Source organism: Macaca mulatta, chromosome 4 (assembly GCF_049350105.2).
Source record: "Macaca mulatta isolate MMU2019108-1 chromosome 4, T2T-MMU8v2.0, whole genome shotgun sequence".
NCBI classification, from domain to species: domain Eukaryota; kingdom Metazoa; phylum Chordata; class Mammalia; order Primates; family Cercopithecidae; genus Macaca; species Macaca mulatta.
The window spans coordinates 124,515,059-124,529,131 of NC_133409.1; the positions used below are offsets into that span (position 1 = coordinate 124,515,059).

At 34.4% G+C, this 14,073-nt stretch overlaps 1 long non-coding RNA gene across 1 annotated transcript in view; it reads right to left on the reverse strand.

Annotated features, from left to right (window-relative positions):
- LOC144340333 (uncharacterized) overlaps nucleotides 1–10,687 on the reverse strand; it is a 34,562-nt gene extending 23,875 nt beyond the window's left edge. The window contains exon 1 of the long non-coding RNA XR_013416322.1: nucleotides 10,372–10,687. This is a non-coding gene — a long non-coding RNA (uncharacterized LOC144340333). The remainder of the gene's footprint in view (nucleotides 1–10,371) is intronic.
- Nucleotides 10,688–14,073: the final 3,386 nt, after the last annotated feature.

Below are 14,073 nucleotides of genomic sequence, written 5' to 3' on the forward strand. Positions count from 1 at the left end.
AGTACTGTCAAATGGCAACCTTTTATTGAGAATTTACCATATGCCAAATAACATTTAGATGTCTATTTTTGTACATTAACTTTATTTCATCTTCACAATAACCCTCTAATCACATTTTTCAGATGAAGATACCAAGAAACTGTAGGTTATATAACCTGCCCAGGTTGCACAGTAATTGCCAAACTCAGGACTTCTCCTGCAGGCAGTCTGACCCAGAGTCTATTTTTTATCCATTAAACAACACTGTGTCTCAATGTAACAGAACAAGATACAAATGTGATTTTCAAGGAAGTTATATTCAAGAAGCACCAAGACAACAATGCAGATATACTATCAACTTATATAATATGCTCAGTTGTCTGCAAATATATATATATATGCAAGCTTCTTTTAGAGACTCATTCTGTCCAGAGCAATGTAACAGTGCAGTGGTGACAGCTTCTAGTCACAAGATATACTTTATGTGTCTGCCCTGCCTCTCCCAGGAAGTGCAAAGACAGAGATAGTGGATCTGTCCAGAACTCCACATGACCTATTTTACAGCCCTAATTAATGTGGACTAAAGCCTGTCCCTTGTCAGTGTAGTCAAGTATGTCTTTCACTCATCCCATCAACAAATAGTTATTGAGTGTCAACCACACCAAGAGGACAGTCTTAGCATTGCTGCCAGTGGTGCAAAGGTAAAGGATACATACCTCTGGCCCTGAAGGAATTCACAATGTAGCAAGAGATCCAGGCTGCCATTTTTTGTTTCCAAAGCACTCCATGACCCAGTACTGTTCCACTAGGGTCTCACTGCTTACCATAAACCATAGTAAGATACGTATTTAGTGCTGTTTGAATTATTATTTGTATGCATTGCTGAAGGTTTTATTTCCATCATAAACAGAGTTTTTCCTTGGAATATTTAGAATGATATTTTAAGGATAGCTGTTCTAGGGCATTCTGTATTCTATAGTCCTATTTTGTATTCTGCCCTATAGGCACTGAGCTATAAAAGTGACCCTGTGAAAATCAAAAATGCATGTCATCCTATTCACACACAAGTCAAGAACTGAGTTCAGAATTCTGTTCCTCCTGAAAGACTTGGGGACATCAGAAGCATCCAAAACAGAATTTTCTCCTGCACTGTCCTAAGTCTTCAGATCCTGAGATAATAACAGAAACTTGCTGTATTTTTCCCATGTAAAAGAGAGAAGACGAACATCTGAATTTTTTCCCCAGACATTCTGATTCCTTTTTCTCTCAGAGCAATGTCAGAAAACCTTGACCTGTTTTTGAAACAGACTGCATCAGTCAAGATCTTGTTTCACTTAATATGTAGAAACAGCCCATCCTAAGCCTGGAGAGAAGAAAAATGCATTTCACCTCTGTAGGTCATCTTTTATTCCAACTTTAGAAACATCACCTAAAAAGCTCTAAAATATTAAGAGAAATTAAGAAAATTACTGCATGTAATTTTCATGAAATTTAAGAATCTGTTCTTTGAACTATGGTTCTAATTTTCAAAATATTAAAACATACGAATTTGTGAACGCCAACACAAATGTTTTCACCTCACAAATACTGCACACGCAAACATAAAATTTTTAATTGGGAGATTCTGTCATCTAGACTGCACTGTAGACAAATTCTAGAAGCAGCAGCCTTTCTTGGTGGACTGCTGTGAATTTCTCATATTTAAGGACCAGTATTCACAGTTTCCTATTGTGTGCCATAAGTGGATATACACAACAAATGAATAAAATGCAATTTGTGTATCTGTCCACAAAAACAATTACAGAACACTATATGAAAGACACAGTGCTCAGTGACTTCCATATACAATAGTTCATTTATAAGATGAACACATAAACAAATTTAGGCCTTTATTCAAACTCCTACAATGTGTCAGGCATCATTGTAGGTACTTTAAACATATTATTTTCAACTCCCCCATATTATAGAGATAGATACTATGATCCCCAATTTACAGACAGAATTCTGGAAGGTTACATTGTAAGTATATTGTAGGATTAGAACTTCATTCTACGATTCCAAAGCTCTTGCTTTCTCTCAGTATAAAACCATAGGTAAGCTGTGACTAGCAGTGAATGGGTCCTACAATATCTATCTAGAAGTCTCTTCAAAATTTGCCAAAGTCCTACAAACCCAAATGAAACTCGTCGAGTGGAAGGGAAGGCAGTGGAAGTATACCAATTTCAATGTTTATAGATGATAAACAAGATAGACCAGATGTTATGTATACTGAGGCAACACTAACTTTTTCTAAAACTACTTGGGACTGGTTGAGAGATATTGTGGTCAATGGGCCAGGATAGTACAAAACCCAAGTCAATTCAAAACCTCATATACATAGCCACACATGCCCATACACATTCTGTACATTGGCACATATAAACATATATATTTATGGCCCATCCTTTTCAAAACTAGACTAGGAATAACTAGCAACAGAGATGACAGGAAATACATGAAAGAAAACATAATAATTTCTTTCTCCACCCTATGGCCCATAGCTACTTATCCTGGAAGAATCCCTTGAAACCTTGAACACAGAGGTACAGAAATCCTTATCTCCTAGTTTACCACAAACTACCACAGAAATGACTGGTGTTTTTCAGGGCCAGTAAGAGAAATACATAGTAACTCTTCTCACGTGAATGGTATGAAAATGAGTTTGTTCACAACTTCTGTGATGTATTCATACAACCTTTTTCACTTCATCTGTAAATGCAATTATCTATATCAGAATATAGATATAAAGATTCATTGAGGTACTAATATATGCAAGAGTAACAGGCCCAGTATCTTGTGTATGATAGTTGTTTAATAAATTAAGATATAGTACCTGCAAGTACTTTACAATTCTTCAGTGATTCTCAGTATTTGCCTAAATTTCAAAGGCCTAATCAGCCTTATAAGAAAGAAGCAGTATATCGAAATATGATTTTGGAGGCGATGGAAATGTTACAGGATCTCTGAGGTGTCGATTTTTCTGACCGGAAAACTCTGTGGCCACACGGCCTTTGCCCAAGTTCTTGTCCTGTGTCCAGGAAGAATGAGGTACACAGACAAGTGAAGGGTGAAGAAGAGTTTCATTTAGTGTTAGAACAGCTCAGAGAAGTGAATAGCTTCTCTCTGTAGGCAGGTTGTCCAGTCGAGTGTTCAGCTCTTAGCAAAGAGGACGCCCTGGAGAGAGTGGATTCTCTCCACAAGCAAGTCATTCCCACATCTCAGCAGGTCTCTGAAGCTCTCAACAGAGAGGGTAGCTCTTCTCTTCCTGGCAGGTCCTCTCTGCAGCTCTCAGCAGAGAGTGTACTCTTCTCTGCAGCTGGTCATGGCATTGTCTCCAGCTCTCAGCAGAGAGGGTACTCCTCTCTGCAGCTGGTCATCAGGTCCCATGTCTCCCTTTGTCCTCTGGCCATCCTTTGCCCTGCTCTGGCTGAGCCCAGGGCTTTTATGGACCTCAGAGGGGAGGAAGTGCATGCTAATTAGTCCATGGGCGGCCATGGATATGCCCAGAACAGGCACCATGAGTCCTCATTCTGGTCCACAGGACTGGCAGCCTGTTCCCCAGCCTTCAGGGGCTCCCTGGCCCAACCATGGGGCCTTACTGAGGACCCACATGCCTACGGTCCCAACTACTTGAGAGGCTAAGGAGAGAGGATCGCTTGAGTTCTGGAGGTCAAGGGTGCATTGAGCCATGATTGCCAGCACTGCACTCCAGCCTGGGTGGCAACGCAAGACCCCGTCTCAAAAAATAAAAATAAAAAATAAAAATATTACCTATTCTCACCAGGCATTTTACTCACATGCTCTCATATTCTAACAGAAACCCTGTAAGCTAATATTATTATGTCCATATTATAGCTGCTTAAATTAAGGCTAGAAAAATATAAGTCCAGGTCACATGAACTGCTAAGAAACAGAGCCTGAATCTGATGACAGATCCAAGCGTATTTCAACACACTACATTGCCTCTCTACAAAAGGAGAGCTCACATTCTCATAATTTGGTAATACTGATCAACTTCACTATTACCATCTGACAAGACTTGAGGGCCTACTGGTCATCTGACAAGACTTGAGGGCCTACTGGTCATCAACAAAACAGAGCACAGAGAAGCAGCTCCTTAAAGAACATAGACTAGCTGAACAGCATAAAGAGATGATTAATACTTCAAGACAACATATATTACTGCTTAAGGAGTAATACCAACAAAGGTTACTAGAGTTTTTGAGGACTATCATGATCAGAATAAAGCACATTAGAAAGACAATCTTATTAGCACCCATTCAAATGATGTTGTAGAACAGTTTCTTAACCTTGATAATATTGATATTTGGGAGTGATTAATTCTTTGTTGTAGGGGCTGTACTGTGTATTGCAGGCTTAGCAGTATCCCTAGCCTCTACCTACTAAATTCCAGTGTCACTGCTCATTAATGGCTATCAAAAAACTGTCCCCAGATATTGCCAAAGGTCCCGTGGGAGAGCAAAATCATCCTAGTTGAAAATGTGCTATAGAAAAATATTTAAAGATATGCAAGGTTTTTTACAATATTTTAAGTAAAATAAATTTTAAATATTTTAATAAATATTATAAAATAGATAAAATATTATTTTAAATAAAACATAGTTATAAAATATATTATCTGGTCTAATTTCATTTTTGAAAAATATATACATTTATAAAAAATAGAACTTTAAGAATATCAAAATGTGAAAGTGATCATCAGCCTAGTGGTGGGATCATCAGTAATTTTTCTTTCTTCATTGTGTATTTTCTAGTTTTTTCCCATTTACTACAATAAATATAAATTTCTTTTGCAGCATATTGTGACAGTCTAGGAGTTTTAGAAATTTATTTATTTTAAAAATCTGCTTAGGAAAACATCTAATTCTAGAAAAGCAAAAATAAAGAAAAAAATGAAATAAAAATATTCCCTCACAAATTTAAACTCCAGGTTTGTGAATCACACAGATTTTCAATCTTAATTTCTTCTACCTTTGTGGTCTGGGGAACTCTAATCTGAGAAATTATTAATACCACAAAAATTCATCCTGAATCAGTGGTGTTCCTGGATCATATAGCAAAAAAAAAAAAAAAAGGCCAAACTGCTCTGGAGGAATTCTTCCACATTCTAGGCTTTAGGGAAGGGGTATTTTCTACCAAAGGAAAAAAAAAAAGGCAACATATCTTCAAAAATGAGTCACAGTAACCTGGGGATAAATCGACCCTGAGAAAGAGTCAATAGACACAAACAGGAATGTGAAATAACTGAAAGAGAATATAAATGCACATGTTTAAAGTGATAAGAGAAGGAATAAATTGCACTATCCCAAAAGGTAAGACATTATGAAAATAGGTAATCAGTAACTATCTGAAAATCAATGGAGCTTTGAGAAATGAAACCTATGGTTGAAAAGAAAATTAGAGAACTGAAAAATAAATCTGAGAAAATTACTCTAGTCCAGAGACAGAAATCGTAAAAAAAAAAAAGTTAAAAATCATGGAAAACCAACGAAGAGTTCAATATTTTTTAAATAAGTTTCCAAAAGATAATTGAAAGAACAGGGAGAGACAATTTAAAAAGACAATAGTGAAAAATTTTCAGAATTGATTACATCCAAGAATTCTCAGCTTTAAGAAACCTAAGGTAAATAGGTTAAAACTCGACAGCCTCACATATAGCAGTGAATTGAAATACTATGAAATAGACAACTAGACTGATAACTGATTTCACAAAATCACAGTAAAGATTGGAAGTCAATGGGGAAATAATTTCAAAATGTTATGGAAAATAATTGTCAACCAAGTATTTTACTCTCAGATAAATATTATTCAACAGGGAGTACACATTTTTAAAAATTGATACAGAGAGGATTCACAAGGAGTCACAATTAATTACTTTTGCTGAAAGAACTACTAAAAATGTACTTTCAAAGGAAGGGAGCTAAGCTAAAATGAATGAATGAGATGCAAAATGCAAAGATGAGCAATAAAATGGGTAAATGTGCAGCTAAATCTAAACAGATACCACAGTGTAGAACAATAATAAAAATAAATAATCTGAAGGAATATAAACAAGAGGGAACTAAAACAGTGGCTCATTTCTCTCTTGGAAAACATATACAATTATTTATATCTAAAATGTTTGGAATTTGTTTTAAAATAAAGAAGAAATTATTTTACTTAAAGAATACATGAAAGGGATGAGGGGGGATGAAGAGGTATAGATGAAACAGGATGGGACTTTACAAGTAGTTATTGAAGCCGAGTGAAGGGTACATAGTGTTTATTATATGTTTCTCTATGCTTTTGTGAATAGATGTGAAATTCCATTCGGAAAAGTTTAAAATAAAATACTGAAAGCAATAATATATAAAACAGAAAGGAGGATTCAAGTTCAAGAATTTTCTGCCTGGATATGTTTTGGGAGGAGTAGAGAAGTAGTGATTTCCTTTAGCCTGTCAAATCAAGAATGGTATGTTATATATTTAAGGGTAATTACTAAGTAAATAAATATAAAATAGATAATTTTCAAAACAATAAAGGGGAAAAAAGAGAATAAAGAAGAGTAATCACTACAGTAGAAGGTAGGGGTGCAGGGGATAGAAAAAAAACAAAAGAATGATACATAGAAAGTACAAAACAAGACGATAGAAATAAATAACACTAATAATTATAAATGCAAATAGATTAACCCAGTAGAATTTATAAGATTTGAGTATGGATTTTAAAAATAAAATTCAGCTATGAGCCAGGGAGGCCATAGAAAGGTTGAAAACAAAAGGCAAATACTTAGCAGCATTAATATAATTTAGAATAGATTTTAAGGCAAAACAAATTAATAAAGATACAATAGGACATAACACAGTGAGCAAAAAAGTTGTTTGAACCAAAAACTTAAAATTATTCTTGACATTTTGCTCTTTGACATTATAAATCCAAACCATCAGCAAATTATTTTGGCTCTGTCTTCAAAAGAAATTCCCAGAGCCAGAGCACTTTTCACTACCTCCACCTCTATCTATCATTTTGGTCCAAGCCATTGTCTTTCCCCTCTATTATGACAATAGCCCCTAATGGTCTCCTACTACCACCCTTGTTCTCCTTCAGGCTGTTCCTAACACAGCAGCCAGAGTGATCCTGTTCAAACAGAAGCTATATCATATCACTCCTCTGCTCAAAACCTCCCAATGGATTCTCATTTCACTCAAAATAAGAATCCAAAGGCATTCAGATAGCTCTCAAGGCCCTACTCAGTTTATTTGTCCCATTACCTCTATGACTTGTCTCTTACTGCTTTCTCTCACACTTAACCAAATCTAACCACACTGGCTCCTTTTCTTAGAACATGTCATCCAGGGCATTTGCACTTGCGGTGCCGTCTGCCTAGAATCTTCTTCCTTCAGGTATCTGCAGGTACCTGCTTCAAGCCTTTGCTGAAATGTCTCCTTTTAAGTGTGAGGTCTTCACCATTCTCCCTATTTAAAATTGCAAGTATCTCGCTCTAACATACTCTGTGACCATTCCCAGCAATTTTTCTGCATTGTACACTGAACCCCATCTAAAAAATACATACACATATAAGTAAACATATGTACATGCGTTTGTATGCATACAAGCATATAGGTACTTACATATGCATATGTATGTGTACATGCATATGTATATGTGTATATGCATATGTATACACACACACATATATCTTATGTTGTTTATCTTTCTTCAATCAATAGAATGTAGGGCCCATGTAAACAGATTTTTCTTTCTTTTGCTCATTGCTATGTCCCTAGTCCCTTAAAAATAAATGTGTGATACTCAATAGAATGTGTTAAGTGAATGAGGGAATTTGTTCATTCCTAGAAAATACAATGCTTTTGAGCTTATATGTACCTAACAGCAAACAGAGTCATTACATATTCATGGTAAAATTTAAAAGAATTACAAAGAGGAAATATTTGGAAATTTTAAAACATAGCTCAAAGAAAGACATCATAATGAGTGGTAGAAAAAATTAGGGCAGGTAAGACTGAAATATATTAAAATTGGTAACAAACACATAGTCATCTGATTTATAACAAAGGTACCAATTCAACTCAGTTAGAAAGGGTGGTATTTCCAATAAATGATGCTGAAGCAATTAGTTATAATTATAAATATTATAATCATGGACAAAAATTAAATTGGAAATAGTTGTACTCCTAAGTGTGAAAGCCAAAACGATCACATTTCTAAGAGAAACATAAGAGAATATATTCTTAATTTGGAGATAGATAAAAATTTCTTAAGACATAAAATGTACTAGTAATAACAGAAAAAATTGATACATTTGACTTCATTAAATAAAGAACATCTGTTCACCAAAAGATATCATTAAGAAGGTAAAAAAAAGACTATAAAAAGACTAACTGCATACTGGGAAGAATACTTCCATCAAACAAAGGATTTGTATCCTACAAATCAATTATATTTGTACCCATCATGATATTTTCAATTATCTAAAAAGCAGAAAATACAATTTTAAAAGAGGGAGAAAATTTCAGTAGGCACTCTACAGGAAAGAATATCAATACACTATTTAGCCAATAAACATATGAAATGCTACTCAAACGTCATTAGTAATCAAAGAAATGCAAATTAAAATGACAAGGGGATTTCACACACCCACCAAAATGTCTAAAATTTAAAAGACTGACAGCACCCAATGTTGGCAAGGATGAAAAACAGCTGTAACACTCTTTGATTGTGGAATGAAATGTAAATTGGTATGAGTACTTTGAAAAACAGTTTGGCAGTATCTCTTAACTAAACATTTATGTATTCTCTTCCCCGAGCAATTCTGCTCTTGAGTATATACCCAAGGGAAACAAATAAACAGTGAGACTGCCTATATAAAAATATCTATGAAAATCTATTGACAAATTAGCAGAATTAATAATAGAGTATGGCATATTTTATGGATTCAAGATCATAATCAAAAAGCAAATATATTTCTATCATTAATAAATGCTTTAAAAAGTATTTAAAAGCTACCATTTACAATAAAACAGATCTAAAATATTGGTTTTTATGTATCCAACATAAATACTATTAGGTAACTATAAATAAATCTGAACATGTGAGGAAAGTATAAGAACTTTATTACTGAAGAATGTAAATAAGACCTAAATTAATTTTAAAAATGCCATATCAAAAACAACACTTAAAGATGGCCAGTCTCTGCCAACAAATCTATAGATTCAACGCCATAAATTCAAAAGACTCTTTCCCAAAGTTTGGTTACCTATGGCTAAAATTCATCAGAGGAAAAGGTCAAGACTAGGCAAGACAATTTTGAAGAGAAGTAATTAAAAGGCCATCACCCACAACATATTAAAGTGTTCCATAACGCTACATACAGTAAGTTAAATAGTGTGGCATCAGCACAGTAATAACTTCCAATATACTCATAGATCTGGTTTCAAGCTTTTATAAACATGTTAAATAAGATTCATTCATAGCTAAGTAATATCTCAATAAACACACAACTTCATCAGTAATCAGTAAAATACAAACCAAGGAGAAACTATTTTAAACCCATTTGGTTGGAGAAAAATTGTTAATTCAATAACCCAAATCAGTACCAGAGATGTTAGGAAATGTTTTCATGTATACACAAACGCTGAGGTGCTAAAATTAATACAATTTGATTTATAAAGCAATTTGACAATACCTATAAAAGTTGAATGTGGGCATATCCTGTGAATCAACAATTCCACTCTTGCACATACCCACAAGATGAGGAAAACACAGATGTTCATTGGAAGACTACTGGCAAAATGTGGAAACAATCTAACCGTCCCTCAGTAGAAAAACATTTGAATAAACCGGCATGTCTGTTTAATGAATATTGTGCAGTAATTTAAATGAATGCAGTATCTACATGGATAACTCTTTAAAAATAATATTAAGGGTGAATAAAAGCAAACTGCAAAAAAGATATACAACACTGTTTATGTCCATTTTTTAAACCTGTAAAATAAAGCAAATATTGCTTTGAGATGCATAAATATATACAATAAATACTAAGTAACAATCATAGGAATGCTACATATCAAATTCAGGAGAGAGGCTAACCTGAGAAGAGAAGGTCAGGAAGGCATGGAATGGCTGGGCTTTAGTCATATAATGTATTATTTTATTTTTATAAAAAGAGAAATATTGGCCAGGTGCAGTGGTTCAAGCCTGTAATCCCAGCACTTTGGGAGGCCGAGATGGGCAGATCACGAGGTCAGGAGATCGAGACCATCCTGGCTAACATGGTGAAACCCCGTCTCTACTAAAAAATACAAAAAACTAGCCGGGCGAGTTGGCCGGCGCCTGTAGTCCCAACTACTTGGGAGGCTGAGGCAGGAGAATGGCGTAAACCCGGGAGGTGGAGCTTGCAGTGAGCTGAGATCCAGCCACTGCACTCCAGCCTGGGCAACAGAGCGAGACTCCGTCTCAAAAAAAAAAAAAAAAAGAGAGAGAGAAATATTAAGCAAATTTGGCAAAAAAAAAAAAAAAAGGTATATAATCTTCGTAATGAATACATGGATTGTTATATAATTTTCCATAGGTCTCCATTGTGTTTGAAATACCTTATAATTTAAATACTTTGAGTAGTACATAGAATCATCTTTGGCTTAAAAAAAAGTGTTTGTCATCAGTAGCTATCCCACTGCACAATTACATAGTGCTTTACCAAAATTTCAAAGGGAAACAGTTTATTCTCTTGTCTGTCAAACTAAGGCTTGTGTGTTTGAATCCTGTTTTGGATCCCAGGAATCTGCACCCTCTCTCTGCCTGACCACTCAGTCTTCCCCTCTTGTATCAGATTTCTGTGTTTCATTCATTGATGTGAGAACATGACAAGAGCAGCCAGATCTTAAATTCGCTTCTTAACAACAAAGCACATTGTTGTTTTGTTTTGTTAAATAAAGCACTGAATCCATTTAGGAAATTACAGCATCATGAGTCATATCTACACAATCACACTAAGTATCTCTATACAAGGCTTCTAGTCCAAGTATCCTCCAAAACTCCAATCTTTTCACCAGCTGCTATTAAAGATAACCTTCGCTTCCTTTTTAACTGGAAATAAAAGGTTAAAAAAAAAAATAGCACCCAGATGCTCACTGCTGTCTTCATATAGCATCACCTAGATGCTAATTCTGTTTTATCTTAGAAAGCAATCTTTCTAAACCGAGAGTTTTCTAAGATTGTGACAGTCATTGAGTTAAATATTTGAGCTGTTTGGCACTAAGGAATCACTACTAACTACAAAAAAAGGAAAATTTACCATTTGTCAAATGACGCAATAAAGGGTCCAAACTCCTAACAAGAGATTTGGATTAGGAAAATACTGAATAATAGATCTGAACCTGATCAGTCATAAGTGACCTACTCAAGAGAAACAAATGCGTATTTAAGATTTCATCATATTTCTATATTGAACAGAAAATCAGTTTAGCAGTTAATATTATCAATGGAGGATATTTAAGTAAAGAAAAGAAATAAAACAGATACATTTAACTGGGTTTCTTATTACATCAACTTGAAGCATTTATTTAAATTTTGTCTACCCAGTATACCCAAATTGATTATTTTAATTAAACAGCTTATTAAAAAATTTAAAGTTGGCCAAATACTTGAATTAACTTATTGTTTGTGTGGAATTGCTTGAGTTTTCTTTTCCTTTTTTCTTTTAAACACTAAACACTGAATAGAACAAATTGAGAGCACAGTAGGTGAACAAAACATTTGCCTTTCTTTGTAGCAGGCTTATAGAGTATGATACAGTATGACCTATGTTTGCTTATGTTCTCTGCTAGCTTTCTAAATCAGTTCAGGATGTGCATTTTTGGATGAATGTCCCATATTAAAATCTCTCTTTTTGTACTACATAACTTCCAAAGGGCTTGCACAACCCATCAAATACCAACACCTTTCTTAAAAATTCAATTTCATAAAAACAAACAAATAAAACAACAAAGCCTTCAGCACTTGCCTCTTAGACCTTTGCTGAATAAAAATTTGGCCTTAAAAATCGTTATGCATGTTTACTACCTAAATCTGACTAATCCACAAATTATACAATTCAGTTTTTAGGTTTTTAAAAGAAATTATCCAACTGGTGAATTGGGTAAAAAGCAAGAATTATTATAGCAAGGCCAGAAGCTGCTTTAAAAATAAAACTTTCTAAGCTAAGTGAAATGCTGTTTGTATAATACGTATGGAAAAGAATTGTCACAGAATAATTATATTTTCTATTAGTTTTGGTTTGGATTTACATTTATAAATCAATAATAGCTACTGGATTTGTTCCAACATTGTGCTGGTATGATTTTTTTTATCCCTTCATAATTGCTAGAGGAACTTATACCTGGCAATCCACCTTCATTGCTCTGTGTTATTCTGCAAAATTCAATAAGCTTTCTCCAAAATTTTTTTCTTTTTCTTAAATTCCCCAGGTAATACAAACATAGCTTTTTACCCAATAAAAGAGATAGTAATGAATTTGTTTTTTCTGGCTTTGCAATCCACTGAAATCCCTGCACTTCATTTCATTGTCTAAAACTGTTCACTGCTATGATTTCTGTAAATAGAAAGCAAAGAACACATTTTAAAAATGTGCTTAACCTTGAATGAAATACCTAAAGCATATCCTTCATTTTTGGTATTAAGAGAAATTAGGAGGAGAGACAGAAAGGGAAGAAGCACAGTTACAGTTACTTGAATACCTACATTCTAAACAAATTAAAATAAGTCATTTACCTGAAGTTCACTTATAGGAACTTAATATACTTACTACCTCTATTCCTTTATCTCTCTTTTATTTCCTCTGATTTAGAATTGACTTAATTTATAAGAAAATCAGCAAGCATTTGGCCAAGAAATTAGGCTGCAGGGAAATTTTCTTAGGTCTATAAAAGATTCTGTACAGGTTGAGACAGTGGACAGACACACGTAACAAGACAACGAGAAAAATAAGACAGTTTAGGAAAGGAATCAAATAATGAGAGGCACAATGTATAATTAGGATTAAAATAAATCTTGCATGTAAAACATTCAACCTTTGTTATACAGTTAAGTGTTCAATAAACAGCTTAATGGAGTGCAAATCAGAGATCAGGTCTAAAAAGGTCAATTTGGGACTTAAATTTAAAAATTTGAACATCTCCTAAATTCTCAACAGAGAGTCTACAGAGATTAACATCAGAAGGCTGGAACTAATCAAGTTTAAACTGTATCAAAGAAAAAAAGCAAGAAGTCAAGCCAGAAAAATAGAAAAAAATAATTCTTGCCTTTCATGCCCTTGAATAAAATGGATGTGATGGGACTAATGGTAGACTTTTTTTTTTTTTTAATTCTGAGAATTAAAATGCAATGTGGTGAGAGACTGATGGGTCAGCAATGGAGTTTTAATTGGAAAATACCAAAAGCCACTCAGAATGGATGCAGAAATTTTAAGTCCTCGAATGTCTACTCATGGGTGAAACTATATTAAAAATCGAATGGGATAGCCAAGTATACCAAGAACCACGTAAACTTTGGTGGGAAAATTTGGAATAAAGATTAAGAGGAGGAACCAATTAGAGTGAAGATATATTATCTTGAGCTGAAATACAGGAAGATATCTGACTTTCCTAGCTAGCCACATAAAACTGAAAAAAAAAAAAAAACAGAGACTGGCTTAGGTCCACTTAGCCTGTGGAAGCAGGAAGTCGCAATTGCATAGGTTTGTGACTCCCCAATTAAAACATGGCACACTGATTATCTAGTCAATTAAATTAGCAATTACTCCTTCCTATAAATAGTTGGAAAATTGACTGTGAAAAGAGGCAAGCCTGGTGTGGGGAAAAGGACAGATGACATCAGGATTACTGTCTCACTCTTGTCCCCTCATCCAACTATTATCTAGGATGATTTTAGTGTTCAAGAAGAACCATAGCCTCACAACTACTTAATCTTCTCAACTTTCAAATCCAACCATCTTAACTTACCTCCATATCAGTGACCCTTTTGCCAGTGTCACATGTT